We start from the raw sequence: 14,206 nt of genomic DNA, 5'->3' as shown, positions 1-14,206 counted from the left end.
TCTCTCAAACACTGCTTAGCTCCTGGTGAGTCTACTCTTGGGCTTGCAGGTGGGTCATGTGTTCTGCCCAGCAGCCTGGAAGGAAGGTGGGAGATTCAGAAGGAATAGTGAGTCCCTTCTCAAATGCCTGGGCAACCAGCAAAAGCATGCCCAAGGCTGGGAATCCTGATGTTTTCTAGTGCAGAAAACAGTAGGGACTCTTTCCAAAATGGTTATTTAAACAAGGCATTTTAAATTGAGTTGCACTGATTATTAGAAAGCACAGTAATTTTCAGTCTCATGTCACAGAGGCATTATAAAACTGCCGACAACAGCATTTCATCAACACCTCTGGTTCCAGCTTTCTCCCACCTTGACACTTCTGCAGTTTAACCCTAATTATTGCTGCTTGCCCCATTATGATAGATGTAGTCCCAAGCCATCCTTCACGTCTGTGCCATCAAGCTCTCAAGGATCCTGATTCCTTCACTTAAAGTGAAGTGATGAAATGGGTTCTGGCAACAGAGACACAAAGTTGGAAAGCTAAAATTTTGTTGAAGTATAAGCATAGAAGTGAGTAGTGTAGAGTTTTCATCCAAATTATTTTAAAGAGACATATTTCATAGAATCATAGAATATCCTGACTTGGAAGAGACCCACAGGGCTCATCGACGTCCAGCTGCTGCACAGGACCACCCCAAGGATCACATCATGTGCCTGAGAGCATTATCCAAATGCTTCTTGAGCTCTGGCAGGCTTGGTGCTTCCAGGACCCAAGCACCCTCTGGGAGAAGAGCCTTTTCCTAATACCCAGCCTAAGCCCCTCTGACACAGTTTCATGCCATTCCCTCAGGTCCTGTCACTGGTCACGACAAAGCAGAGATCAGTGTCTGCCCCTCCTCTTCCCCTCACAGTGCTCTCTTGTAGACTGCAATGAGGTCTCCCCTCAATCTCCTCCAGGCTGAATGGACCGAGTGACCTCAGCTGCTCCTCACATGGCTTCCCCTCAAGGCCCTTCACCATCTTTGTTGCCCTCCTTTGGACACTCTAATAGTTTAATATCTTTCTTATATTGCAGTGCCCACATTTGGAGAGGAGAAACTCCTTCTCCAAAGTAAAAGGGCTTGTTCCCCAGCTAACATCAAGTACACAGGCCTATCTAATGAAGTATTTGTGGATCCCTTCCCTATCTAATGAAGTATTTGTGAGTCTCTTCCCTCATCTTTAGGGGGGGGTTTCCCTTCTATTCAGTTGTACATCTTCTGCTCTTTAGGTCTAACTGTTCCAAGATGTTCATCTGATATGAATTTACAAACCAGATGATAGCCATCATTTTCACATTAAGGAGGAAAACTCATGTACTGTTTCAAAGGCTTTAACTCTTAATCTCTGTTTTCAGACCTGTATGTAGTGCTCTGTTCATATTTCTTCCATTTAGTTTCCAAGTACTCAATCTTTTTCAAACGAGATCATGGTAGCTGGCAGTATTTGAGAACACTGATACTGTTAATCAGCAAAAGTCTTGTTGAATTGAAAGAAACCCAAACTTGTCTGTCTTGCATGACAAACAATTTATGCAAAGTTAGCCCAGCTGACACATTGAGATATGGAGTAGAGAGCAGGCCTTTAAGGTTGGTTAAGACAGAAAATATTTTAATCACAGCTGAGAAAGGAAGAGATCACGGTCAGGTTTGGATAGGCTCAGTCAGGTGCTCAGCTGGTGTAAATAAACTCAGCTCTGTTGAGGTCAAAACGGTTTCCACCCGCAGTTATTTTTCCCTGAATGAGGTGAACATGTAAAATCCCTTATTGAGTAATCTTCAGCAAGTTTGAGCACTACAATTCTCTCTAAAATTAGGAGGAATGAGAAGTCTGAGAGAGGACCACCCAAGTTATCGCAGGCTATCAGTAACCGTCAAGGGGAAAATGGCGGAATCAAAGACTAAGAAGTTCTTCTCCATTAAAACACAGATTAAGTGCACATAGCTGAAAGGAGCTCAAACACTTTTCTCCCTTTGTGTGCTTGACATAGCAGGAGAGTGTTTGTCCTGGCAGCAGCATTTCAGGTAAACTGGAATAAGTCAAATATGTAAATACCGGGTCTGAGCCATCCCATCTGCCTTTTGAGGGTTGCTGAGAGTGTTACGTGGCAGGTGATATGATCATTACCTGGATGGAAAAGTAGAGAATTTCAAAGATGAGGGGAACATCCAGCTTTCAAAATGGTCAGAGGAAAAGAAAGTCTAAACTGACTCCATAGGAAAGAGCAGAAATGCAGGGAACCTCCAACAGAACATCAAAATCACACATTATTATGAAAACAAAGGGATATTTTCAGGGAGTTAGGGATTAGAAATTAGAGTCTGGGCTTCAGAAGTATTTGTAACCACAGCTAAGTAAAATTTGAGAAAAAGAGAAAGCTCATATTGTCACTGAAACCATGGGGAAAACAAAAACTCTCCAACATTTTTAGTGTTAGATAATCAAGGCATTACTTTATTCTGGCCAGGATGTTGTTCTGGCCAGGATGTGCAACAGAAATCATCTCATCCACACATAGCCCCAGCTGTGCAGAGAAAATCATTCCATCACACATGAATTTGACTAGATCTTTCAGATATTTATACAGTCAAAACCCACAGAAATTCATTGGTCCCAAGTTACACAGTTCTTAGTATTTGGTTTCCTATTGGTTATTGATCTCTTTGCCTTCGATGTTAATTAGGTTCTCATTCTTCGTTGTCTTATCTCTCTTTTCCCAGACCAGGTGTCTCTGACCATGCCAGGGGTGATGTTTGGAGCTGATGGCTGTTACCTTTTGTGTATCTTTTGTGCTTCTCCCAGTCTGTTGAGATGTTAAGCTCGTCACACCTTGAGTGATGAAACAGTCTTTTGAAAAGAGACTTAAAATTCCTTTCCCCCGGGGCAAAGGCGAATAAAACTCCTGATTAAAGTTATATTAAAAAATTTGAAACTTGGTATTCTTTCCAACTATATCAAGTCTAAAAAGTCTTCGCACAACAGATATGGGAGCTGTAGCAGTAAGAGGCTCTTTTTGCGAGCTTAAAAAAAACCAAACTTGAGATTGAGATAAAATGCAATGTTTTTCTATTTTCTTACCAAAATTAAAAGCAAAAATATTGCCATTTCTAGGGAAAGTGAGTGCTAAAGATTTCACCAAGTCTGCATATCATCAATCCACAGTAATTTAGACGTGGTCCTGACAGTGAGGCAAGCAGCCTCAGGCAGAAACAGCCAAAAAAAGGAGTTCAGCCCACCCAGCCCAGTGTTTCTGCCACACTAAAACCAATTTAATCCTAATGTCCCTGTACCCACCCTGCCAGTAAGCACTTCTGAGCATCCCAGCTAATTTCTAGAAACTTTGTCAATGGTGACCATCTGTCATTGGGAAAACACAAAAAGAGGGGTTAGTAACAGACTGGCAGGGAATACTGGAAAACTGGCAATATATTTTACTGAGTGCAGATGTAAACACAATGAGGATGTTGTTTTGAAATTGAGGCAAGAGCAGAAAATTTTGCAGTGTTCTCCTGAGTTGGTTTGTTGGAGATTTTTTTCCCTTGCCGCATCAGTGGGAGAAAAAGGCTGGCAAGTGAGAAGACTAATAATAGGGCATAAATGTACCATTTTGGGTATTTTCCTATGGGATCTGCTCCACCTGCCTTACTACTCAATTGCCACCACTACTGCACGTGAGATGCGTGTTTATGTGGCTGCTGAATGAATGCACAGATGCATCTCTGTTATCCTCAGAAGCAAAAACTGCTTCTTCTAACAAATACATTGCCCAATGCACAAACACACCTAACGAGCCCCTTCTGCCTTGTTTGTTGGAATATGGCACCTTCTGCTGAGACTAAGATAAAATAGAAAGAGCACAGAAACCTCTGAGAAAACCTAAATGGGGGAACTTAATTGCCTCAGTAGTTTTGCTTCCAAAATTAGAGAGGAAAATGTTTTACAGATGAGAAGATTTTAAAGGGCGCCAATCACAATGAGAGAGATTTCTGTTTGAAATGCTGATGGTCGAGACATCTCCAAGGCCATGTTCCTCGCAGAAGGGGAAAATATTCAGACAACTGCCAAAAATGTCACCCAAGGAGGGAACCTCTCCCCAGATCTTGTCGTCACTAATAAGAATTTGCTGGCACTTCTGAAGGCAGACGTATCTTCTGCCGAAAAAAGTCTTTCCCATTCCCTCGGTGAAGGAAGACACACTCTTTGGCTGGTGTAAATCCATACACTGCTGCTTCTGCTAGCATCAAAACGTCATTAAAAATCACAGCCTGAGAGGCATTACTGCAGCAGGAGAAGTCTCTGGCAAGGGGCAGCCTTTGGCTGGAGGCTGTGGCTTGGAAAGTGTTCTGTAACACTGCTGAAGCAGACATAGGGGCCGGCGAGTCCCCCAGAGTGGGGCAAAAAGCATGAAGACTCATTAACCAGGCAAATCTGCAATTAGTAAGGCAGTGTAGGGCAATGAACATGATCCACAGGAGTGGAAGCTGGCTGGGATTGCTCCCACATCTCTCCACTCCCCTCTTTCACCAGTACTCCTGGGGATCAGCCTGTGTCTAACCAAAATTATGGAAATACTTCACCAACTTTGACGGACATTGGATCTGGCTTTTCATGACATTTTATCCTCTCCTACTATTCCAAAAGGTCCTACACGACAACCATGAGGCTGAGATTTTCAAGTCTACTCCCATCGCTTTCAACAGAGACTTTTCTTCCACCTGCCGAGACAACCCCGAGCCACTCACATTAATAATTAAATAACAGCTGAACACCAGGGGAGGGGAAGCGACAAAGCTGCCAAAATCCTTCCCAGATATTTTGACAATCCTCAGCCTGAAAAGATTGTAAATGAGGGTCTGACCCCTTGTTCCTCTCCCACTTTCTCCTGCGTATCTTTAAGCATCACACGGATTACGCATCATCCATCCCGGAGATGCATATTGATGTCATAACAATATTTCCCACACCGGACCACACAACACCGAGCTGCAGACACAGTGATTAACAACTGCTTTTGCCACTGTACCTTCTGGACTCCCATCAAAGTAGGATTTGTCCCAATTAATCAAACCCAAGTGTTCCTTGCTGCCGCACTTGTCTGCATGGAGAAGATCCCAAACGTTCATCCCGGATGCTGTGCGCGGCTCTAACCTTTCAGTGGAGTCTGCTGGGAGCTGCTGCTCATTTATATACAAAGCACAGCAGGTAAAAGGGCAACTAAACATAATTTACCTGGAAGTGAGGTTAAAAGTGGTTTACCAGCTTGATGGTGTTTGGCTTGAGAAACAAGACATTAATTAACACCTACCCATTGATTAATATTGACCAGGTTTTTACCTTGTGCAAGTTTTAAGTAGGTGATGCTTAATTTTATTTTTACTTAAATTTTCCCTGTACCAAGAATATTTTGGCTGAACTTTGACATGAACATGAGCTTCCTTCTGGCCTGACATGCTAACACAGAGAAGACCTGCACCTCCATTGAGGACTGCAAGCACTGCTGCTCTGGGAGTATTCCTGCCCTCAGTGGGAGAGTGCCCCAGGACACCCTGGTCCAGTATCACTGGCATTAATGAGCCTTGTCACTGCTTCCAAACTCTTATGGCCAAATCCTGCTGCCCGCAAGGCTGGGACTTTCTAACAAGCTCCCCTTGCCTTGGGGGCCATATGCCCAATTTCACTGCAGGCATGGTAGAAAAACCCAACATAAAGACACAAATCCTCTGTTTCTTTGAAAGGCATCATATTTATTTAGCAGTGGCATCTTCCTGGTGCCATTGCAGCAATTGCAATGCACTGTGGGGTATTCACATGATCTCAGCACCCCAAGTGCCCTACTGATCCTACAGACAGAAGCTGGGCTATTTCACCCCAAATAAGAGAGAAGACCTGCCCCATGCATTGTGATTGTCCCTGGATGCCTGTGACATGATCAAAATATCCATATTGTCTGGGTGGTCCTCTTGGAACAGGAATATGGTCTCAGTTCATCCTCTGAAAGTGCTGGGTTTATCCCTTCTCACCCACCCATGGCACATTTAATTTGGCAATGTGAGATACAAATAAAATTAAAGCCAGCTATTCACCCATCTGAGGCAGGAGGAAGCCTGGGTTCCAGCAGCTCACAGATGCCGTAAGTGGAGAAACTGGCTTTCCCATGAATCATTCCGCAAAAAAAGCAGCATGAGGCCCAAAATTCACCCACAGGTGGGACCTCCCATGTCCCAGGAGACCCCATTTAAAGGAGGGAGATGATTCTGGAGCCATGGTGGGAGTACAAGCACCTACGCCTGATCTTCCTCCAGAAACTGTCTTTCAAGCTGGCTAAAGCCCTTGGAAGTGGCTTCTGCAAGAAGCAGAGCAGGTGGGAAAAGCCTTCAGGAAGCAAAGACAAAACCTTGAAGCTGTATCTGCCTTGGCAGGCCTTGAAATAGAGCCTTTGCTGTGTATTGTTTTTGTTTTAGTGGCTCTTTAACTGGTGTTTATTAAAAAGAGAGCCCTTTTGAAACTTGAAAGATCTTTGTCCAAATTGCCATAATTTCTCTCATCCTCCAAAAATTTGAGTTTTCTCTTGACTTGAATTTTCCATAAACAAAGACCCTCTGCAACTTCGAAAACTACTTTGATTCAAAGTTTTAATAAAAACCTTTGAGGCATCTTATTGTCCTCACCTAGGGGGGAGAACACTTGTTTGCTTGTTGGCAGGGTGGAAAATGCTGACAGTTATGGCAGCTTCAGGAAAAATTAACTTTTGGGCAATGAGGTGGTTTTTTTGTCCTAACAATTCAAAAAATTTGTACATAGGGGTTTATACCTTCAACTATAGAAATATTAAAGCAAGTGTTTGTTTAAATTTAAGCTCTAAAAATATTTCAATGCACTGAAGAATCAATCTGTTCATTTTCTGTTCTCATCTTCCTTTTCAAAATGGGATGACTTTGCACCCTGGAGTGATGCTGTTCACTTCAAGACTGACCTGACTGTTATAGGACAGGTGAAACAATCCCAGCTGCAGTGTGATTTTAATCAAACCAAACATTCTGAAAACAACAAAAATATTCAAATCACTTTTTTCCCCATGCAAAACCAGTACAGCATGCCTTGAGCCCAGCAGTGAGGCTGCTGGTTTAGCCACTGCTGATGGGCCAAAAAACCATTTTGCAAGTTTGTTTTTGTTCAATTCATTGGGTTGTTGGGTTGCTTTTAAGAATAGATCAAAATAACACATCATGGCCATGACAGATCAATAACCCAACCTGTTCTTGGCCTGTGTCCTGTCCTCCTACCTCCTAAGCAATGAACTAGAACAAGCATTAAAGCACTCTGAAATCAGTCCTGACCCAAGAAATACACAGTAGACAGAGATCTCACTCTGGGCCATGTTGCAGAAGCACATTTTGTTCTCTGTGCTCCAGAGCCCCCAAGAAAGCATCCTGAAAATCATTCTTCAAAATGTTCTGCAGATTAGCCTTAAATGCTGAACACAAATGAGGCAACCTCAGCCTTTAGGAGCTGCTTCATGGCTCAGGCTGTTTCAGCACTCCCATTTTCTGCCAAGGGCTTGGGGTTCGCTCATATTTTATGACTGTGCACCCGGGACAGCTGGTCTAGTCATCAGGTGAGAGATGAAGAGTATTCCTAATATATAAAGGTAAACAGAAGGATGAAAATTATTTAGATCTGTGGTTTAATGGGAAGAAGTTATTTCCTTGCAGTTGAAGTCTGGTGTCTCCAAAACAGAGGGAAGGCTGAATTTGAATTCTGGTGTCTCCAAAACAGAGGGAAGGCTGAATTTGCTTCATCCCTTTACAGGCAGATCAGTGCAGCAGGCTGCAGCCACTCTTGACCGACACAGAGATTTTGGAAGCTCTGTGAGTGATGAGTCATGTCCCTGTAGGAGTCTCCCTCAGCCCCAGCGTGGGCATAGGACAGCCAGCCTCTCCTCTGGATGGAGGTACAGTCATACTCAACACATGAATAAATTGTAGCTCTCCAAGGCTCATAACTCAGCCAAATCAGTCCCAGTTTTCATGGGAGCGCCCGGCTACACTCATCAAGGAGACCCATTCCCCTGCCAGGATTCATTTCCCTGCCCCCAGCTGCTTTGACTGTGCAGATGCTAAAAATAAAGTTGCAATGACTGTTTGCTAGAGGAAATAAAGAGTTTTTGCACTCTCATATTGCAGAGTGAGCAGGCCAGGTCAGCTCACAATCCCCCCCACCCATATAAAAAAATACACGAAAAGCGATAGATCCGCTAACCCTTTTGTCCAGAGAGAGGCCAAGGTTTGGAATCAATGCTCTGGAAGGCAAATACCAAAATCCTCTCTAATAACCAAGAGACCTGGACACTCTTTAATTATCCCAGCAGCCTCACCTTGTCTGAGTGCTCACCCAGTGCTGTGGGGGGCAAACATCCTGCTGAACCCCAGTCCCACGTGCCCTTGGAGGTCACCTGCCAAGAATGAGCAGCTGCAGCCTCTGCCAAAAAACTTACTTTTCTGACATTTATTTTTTATTAACTTCTACAAGCTGCCAAGAAAGAGATTTTCTTACAGGGAGAGTTGAGTGAAGCAGCAGGAAGACATGAAAAACGCCCCTTCTCCCCCCACTTTCTCATTCATCACTAAATTAATGAGAAGCATTTGCAAAGGACACAAGCATTGCAGCCCACTCTGCACACTGGGTTTCCCCCTCCCACGTAACCCCGCAGGTAAACAGCATCACCAAGGCCTGGCTTTGTGACAAAAGGCACCCACCATGGTGAGAGCCAAGTCTTTAAGAACCACTCCAATTAAATTAAAAACATTTCTTGCAATAGTGTAATTCAGAGTCCAGGCTTAAGGGAGGATTTTTGCATGCCAAATAATCCATTCATTAAAAGCTAAAAAACCCACCCTTAGTTTATTACCTGCTATTCTGAGGTGAGGAACTTATACCCAACCTCTGCAGAATGCAGTTATATTGACTACAAATAGGATTACTCACAGGAGCTTTTCATTTGTAAGTTTTCTGTGGAGCTTGAAGGTCACACATTAAAAAGGGCAAACAGCAAGGGAGAATGCATTACCTCTGCTGCTGCCGCTTATGCAAGGAAACAATAAATACCTTTCTTAAATGGCATAAACTGAGCTGTGCTGATGTTTCACAAAGGCACAAATTGGTTATCTTATTTAAGTGTCAGGTTGTTTGCTCCTGAATGAGATCCAAGCTGCTCCACCATGACAGACAAGATTAACTCAACATCTCTGAAGTGGGAAGGGCCAGCTCAGAGAGCCCAGCACAGCTCATCTGGCCAGTTGAAGGATGTTTGCTGGGACAAATCACTCTACCCTGCACATGCAGTACTTTGCCACTTATGACCCAATGATCTGAGTCTCCAGAAGTTGAGATTTGATATGACCAAGCCAGAAGAACCTTTGGCCCCTGCAATGATCTCTCTCAAGACCCTGGAGTTTGGAGAAGCCACCATGTGCCTGCTGTGCCTGAGCAAATGAAGACAAATGGGCAGCCACGAACTCCTGCCCACACCAGATGCCCCAAGCCCTGCTCAGGGTCTGCAGGCAGCCTCTCAGAGGTGACACAGATGCCACCTCTCTATCTTGTTTCTGCTGTCAACAACTCCAAACCCCTCACAGGTATGGGAGTGCTACAAAGACAAGGTGATGTTGTTTCCCATCTCCCTTACCCAACCTGGGCAGTGCCAGTGATGTGCAGCGCATGCCTGAGGACTCCCTGCTCTCATCAGGGACACAGTGGAGGTTGTTTAGGAGCAAAATGAACTCACCTCAGTTTTGCCTCTGGTCTCTGCAGTAATTAGTTGTGCCCTGGAGGAATCCAGTGCCAAAAATCATACATCTGAAGAGTTCCTTTTATTTTGAATTAATTTTCAGATATTTTAATTGTCTCCTTCAGCAGACTTCAATGACATCTATCTTTTAAAAATGTCTTAATTAAAAGCCAGGCTTTCAGAACTTTGAAGGATAGCAGCGGAAGTGTCACAGGGCAGATGCACAGACTCTTACCCCACCAGACACCAAGGGGGTTGAAGAAAAGGAGTTAAGCTCTCTGGCCCACAAAAAGTCTGCCTGTACCAATTTTTTAAATTCTTGGGATCTGAAACATTTCATAATGTGGCTCCAGACCAATGCAGAAACAACACACATAATACCTGTGATTGAAAACATGCCAATTTGGGCCTGGAAAACATTACTGAGTGTGTTCCCTGCCTTCTGCTTGCAGCAGGCATTGAATGACTTTCCACAAATAGCCAGGCAACAGGATCAGAGGTTGGTGTGAAGACTTCTGCAGGGTCTGCAAGGAGAAAGAAAACAAATGACTGTTTCTGCTGTGTATACCTGTCCTCTCTGTTGGATGGGGCTCCCCAGAGGAGCACAGCGAGTGCTGATCTCACTCAACTCCAATCCTCAGCCTGCCACGTGTGGAGCCACAAGTGGGGATTCCTGCAGGGTGTTGGACCTGCTGTCTGCTCAGCTGGAAATCACATTTCTGGAGGAGCTACTTGTCCTTCAAAAAACCACCAATCCCTCACATGACTTCATGCCTTGAAGGACCTGCCTGAAGGGGCTGGTGCTTGTTATCCCGAGGGCCACTCTGCTCCTGAAATAGCCCAGCACAAACAGATTGAAATCAGTGACGAGGAAGGAGGCTGAGTGTTAGGGCTGGAAGAGATTTCTGGGACCAGAGGAGGCATTTGAGAGCAACTCCACAAGCTTGCATTAGTAAGCACCAACACACACCAAATAAGTCAGGAGCTTCTTTTCTAAAATAAGCACCCACTACATGTACTGCTCCCTGACCACAAATCCTCTCCTGCTAGGGTGAGAGCCAGCCTCCACCTGGCACCGGTAGGTTTTATAAGCCTGGACTGGTGACTAGGGCCATCTGCAATCCCAGTTTTACCTGCCTTAAGTACCTGCTAGTGTTACAACTCCTGACCCTGCAGTATGTGGAGCAGCCACAAAGTTTGTCTCTCCTGGCTTGGGTCAAAAAGGATGCAGAGTACATTTTTCTCGGGGCCAGCTGTAACTTATGCACCTTCTGTGATTCTTTTTTCTCGCTACTTCTGACATTTTGGCGCATTAGCTTTGTTCTACACTACTACAACTCCTCCTCTCGACTGTGGGAAAGAAGGGCTGGGTGGTGAAAAGCCTTCTTGAAAGATCACAGACAAAACAGAATGGTAAGAGGGCCAGCAGCACAGCCAGGCTCTCTTCTCAGATGCTGCTTGTCAGGACAGGACCAAAGCAAAGTCCAAAAGTGGTTTTGGGACAGGGACATGCAGCCCACAGTTGTACCATATGTGTACTGATCTCAGATACGTGATCTGACATAGGCAGGAGCCATCCTCCTGGACTCAGCCTCTAGGAAAACACCTCACACTAGGAGAAAACTTAGTCCCAGCTGTCTAAGCTAAACCTTGTTAGTCATAGGAAGGCTGCTGACTTCCTGGGAGCTCCCCAAACTTGGCATCTGTGTGGTCCCACAGAGCAGGCTGCGAGGCACAGGTCAGCTATGCTTCTTAGCATCTTCATCAGGTACCACATGACACAGATTCTGAATACTAAATAAATCATGTCTTTCATAAGCATTTATTGCTCATTAGTTTGGACACCGAGCTAATGAATGACTCATTTGTCTTCCAAATCCCTAATGACCATTAATTAAAGAATTAACCCAGCTTGCTGAGAAATGGAAGAAATCAACCAACAATTATTCACAGATATATACAAAAATTCACGGCTATTTTTAAGATTCCAGGATGCTTTGTCAGGGAATTGCAATCACTCACCAAAGTGCTGTTCTTTAATTTTCGGTTGGAAAGCTTCAGAGCATTTCTCCTGGCAATTGCTAAGTGGCTGAATGATTGCTCCCCATTGACAAACGAGGGGCTGGCAGGTCGCAGGTGGTTATGTGCATTCATATAAAGCAGCACAATGCGAGCCAGTGCTGCTTAGATGTGTGCGTCACCTTTTCATAACAACGAAGAAAAATACCTCCAAAGGTTTCAAGTGTTTTGCTTATTAAGCAGTTGACTGATTGCTCCAGACTGGCAAGTGACACGGTGAAAGGTACCAGGTGTTGCTGCTTTCTGGTGTGCTGGAGCTGCCCACCTTCCTTTTGGACTAACAGATTAGCGAGGGGCACAGTTAGAAGATGAAGATTTTGGTGTCTTAAATATTTTTAGGTACCCATTTTGCAATGTGTTCTTGTCGACCCAAGACCCCTCCTGTTACAGAGCAGCTCTTTCTATTCACTCTGAAAACAACAGAAAAAATACTTGACTGACCACTTGAGACAGAAACTTGAGTTTCCACGGAGGCAGACAGGGGGCTTGGTGTAATTTGGCATCAGATGAGGAAGCATTAGGAAGCATTTTTTGCATTTCCTTTGAAGCTGCTGCTCACCAGTGAATACTTGTGTTCAACAACGCAGTGAATAATCCCCCGGTCACTTCATCCATCACCTTCAAGAGATCACAACTTCTAGCTCATCTGCCTCACAGTCATTTATTTTCCCAGAGGAAAAGTCCCAATCTGTTTAGTGTTTGTCATATGGAAACTCTTGCATGCCCTTGGTCATCCCTTACCCTTCTCTGTATCTCTCCTGATGGATGAATGACACTGTTGGCTTCACTGGAATTAGTAGAAGCATGAAGTTGGGATTGCAGTTAAAAGTTTGTTGGTTTCATGTGTGGGTTTTAATTTTTTCAAGCCACACGAACTCTCATAATTTCAGCGACACTGGGCTGGATGAGAAAAAGTGCTGGTTGGATCACTACAGGCTACAAAAACACAGCCTTTGCATGATCCAGATAACTCAGTTATCTGGATCACTCGGTGGCTTGCAAGATCTCAGTATTAGATGATGCAGTAGCCAATATATGCCTGTAAACTTCACAATGCTCATTTAATTTATACCCTGTAATTTACATACTCAAGTGTTGGCTGTACACATCTGCTGATGGGTGGAAATGAGACTTCATATTGCCAAAACAAAGCATTCCAAAATCAGGTTAGACACCATCCTGCCTCCAGAAAACACATACAGGGGGAATGCTCTTCTGGGGAGAGAGTTTTTTAATCTGTGATTTCCAGACCTGTGAGGTCTGCTGAGCTCACCTTTCCAGGATTTTTGGATTAGCTGCCCTCTTTGCCAGTGTCTCAGCACCTAAGGTGAGGGTTTTGCTGCAGAATCTCCTCTGCAGCCACATCCCGAGTGCCTGCCTCTGCCTTGCCCACGCCCGCCTGTGGCAGCCATGGGCAGACATCATGGCAGTGGGCATTTTGTGTTGTCTGAGGTGGGACTGTCACCATAAAATTTTTTAAAACCACCCCAAAAATGCAAATTAAACCACATTTTTAACCTCCCCTATTTAAGCCACTCCTGAATGCTCAAGATCTCAGTATGTTTGATGGACTGGAAAAAAACATTTCCCAACTAGCCCTGCCTAATTATAGCCTCATTAACAGGAGAATCGACTGTACTGAGCCACTGGCAAAACTAGGCTGCCACAAAGGAAAAACTGGGAAAGGCCATAGATTTTATGACCTGTGACACTTCCAGGCTGGAACATCTGTGGCAGGTCTCATGAAGGACCTGTCCAGATATCAGGAGTGGGCATACACAAATATGCTGGAGCGTGTGTTTCTAGTTTTCCACCTGGGATAATTGGCAGTAGGTGATGCTACCCCCAGCTGTCCCCCACCCAGTGCTCACCCCCAAGGCTCAGCAGGCACGCCTGGCCTGCATGGGCACACCTCTGGTCTTGCAGCAGGTCACCTTGGTGGCAGCTCCAGCAGCTTTGAACTGACAAGATGGGACAAAACAATCATCATGAAGCTGGACTAAAAAACAGAAACCACAGGGTTTGGTGCTTCAGAATGATGTGATGGAGTAGCAAAATACCTTGGACTCTGAGTCTGCAAATCCTGGGTGCAAAATGAAGGTGGGAATCACCAGCTGGGGAGTATACAAAATACATACATGATCAAAAGCCGGCTGGGCTCACTCGGGACCCAAACACCTCCATGCTTCAATGGCCATTGCAGCTAGAAGCCCTCTGATTTTTTTTTTTTTAAAAAACTGGTGTGTAAGCAGAAGGAAAGGCCTGGTGCATGGACTAATTTTTAATTGATTAATTGACTCAATTAATTGCCTTTCATTA

The sequence above is a fragment of the Corvus hawaiiensis genome, chromosome 7, assembly GCF_020740725.1.
Source record: "Corvus hawaiiensis isolate bCorHaw1 chromosome 7, bCorHaw1.pri.cur, whole genome shotgun sequence".
NCBI lineage: Eukaryota > Metazoa > Chordata > Aves > Passeriformes > Corvidae > Corvus > Corvus hawaiiensis.
The sequence above is the reverse complement of the archived record's forward strand: the minus strand, read 5'-3'. Positions refer to the sequence as shown.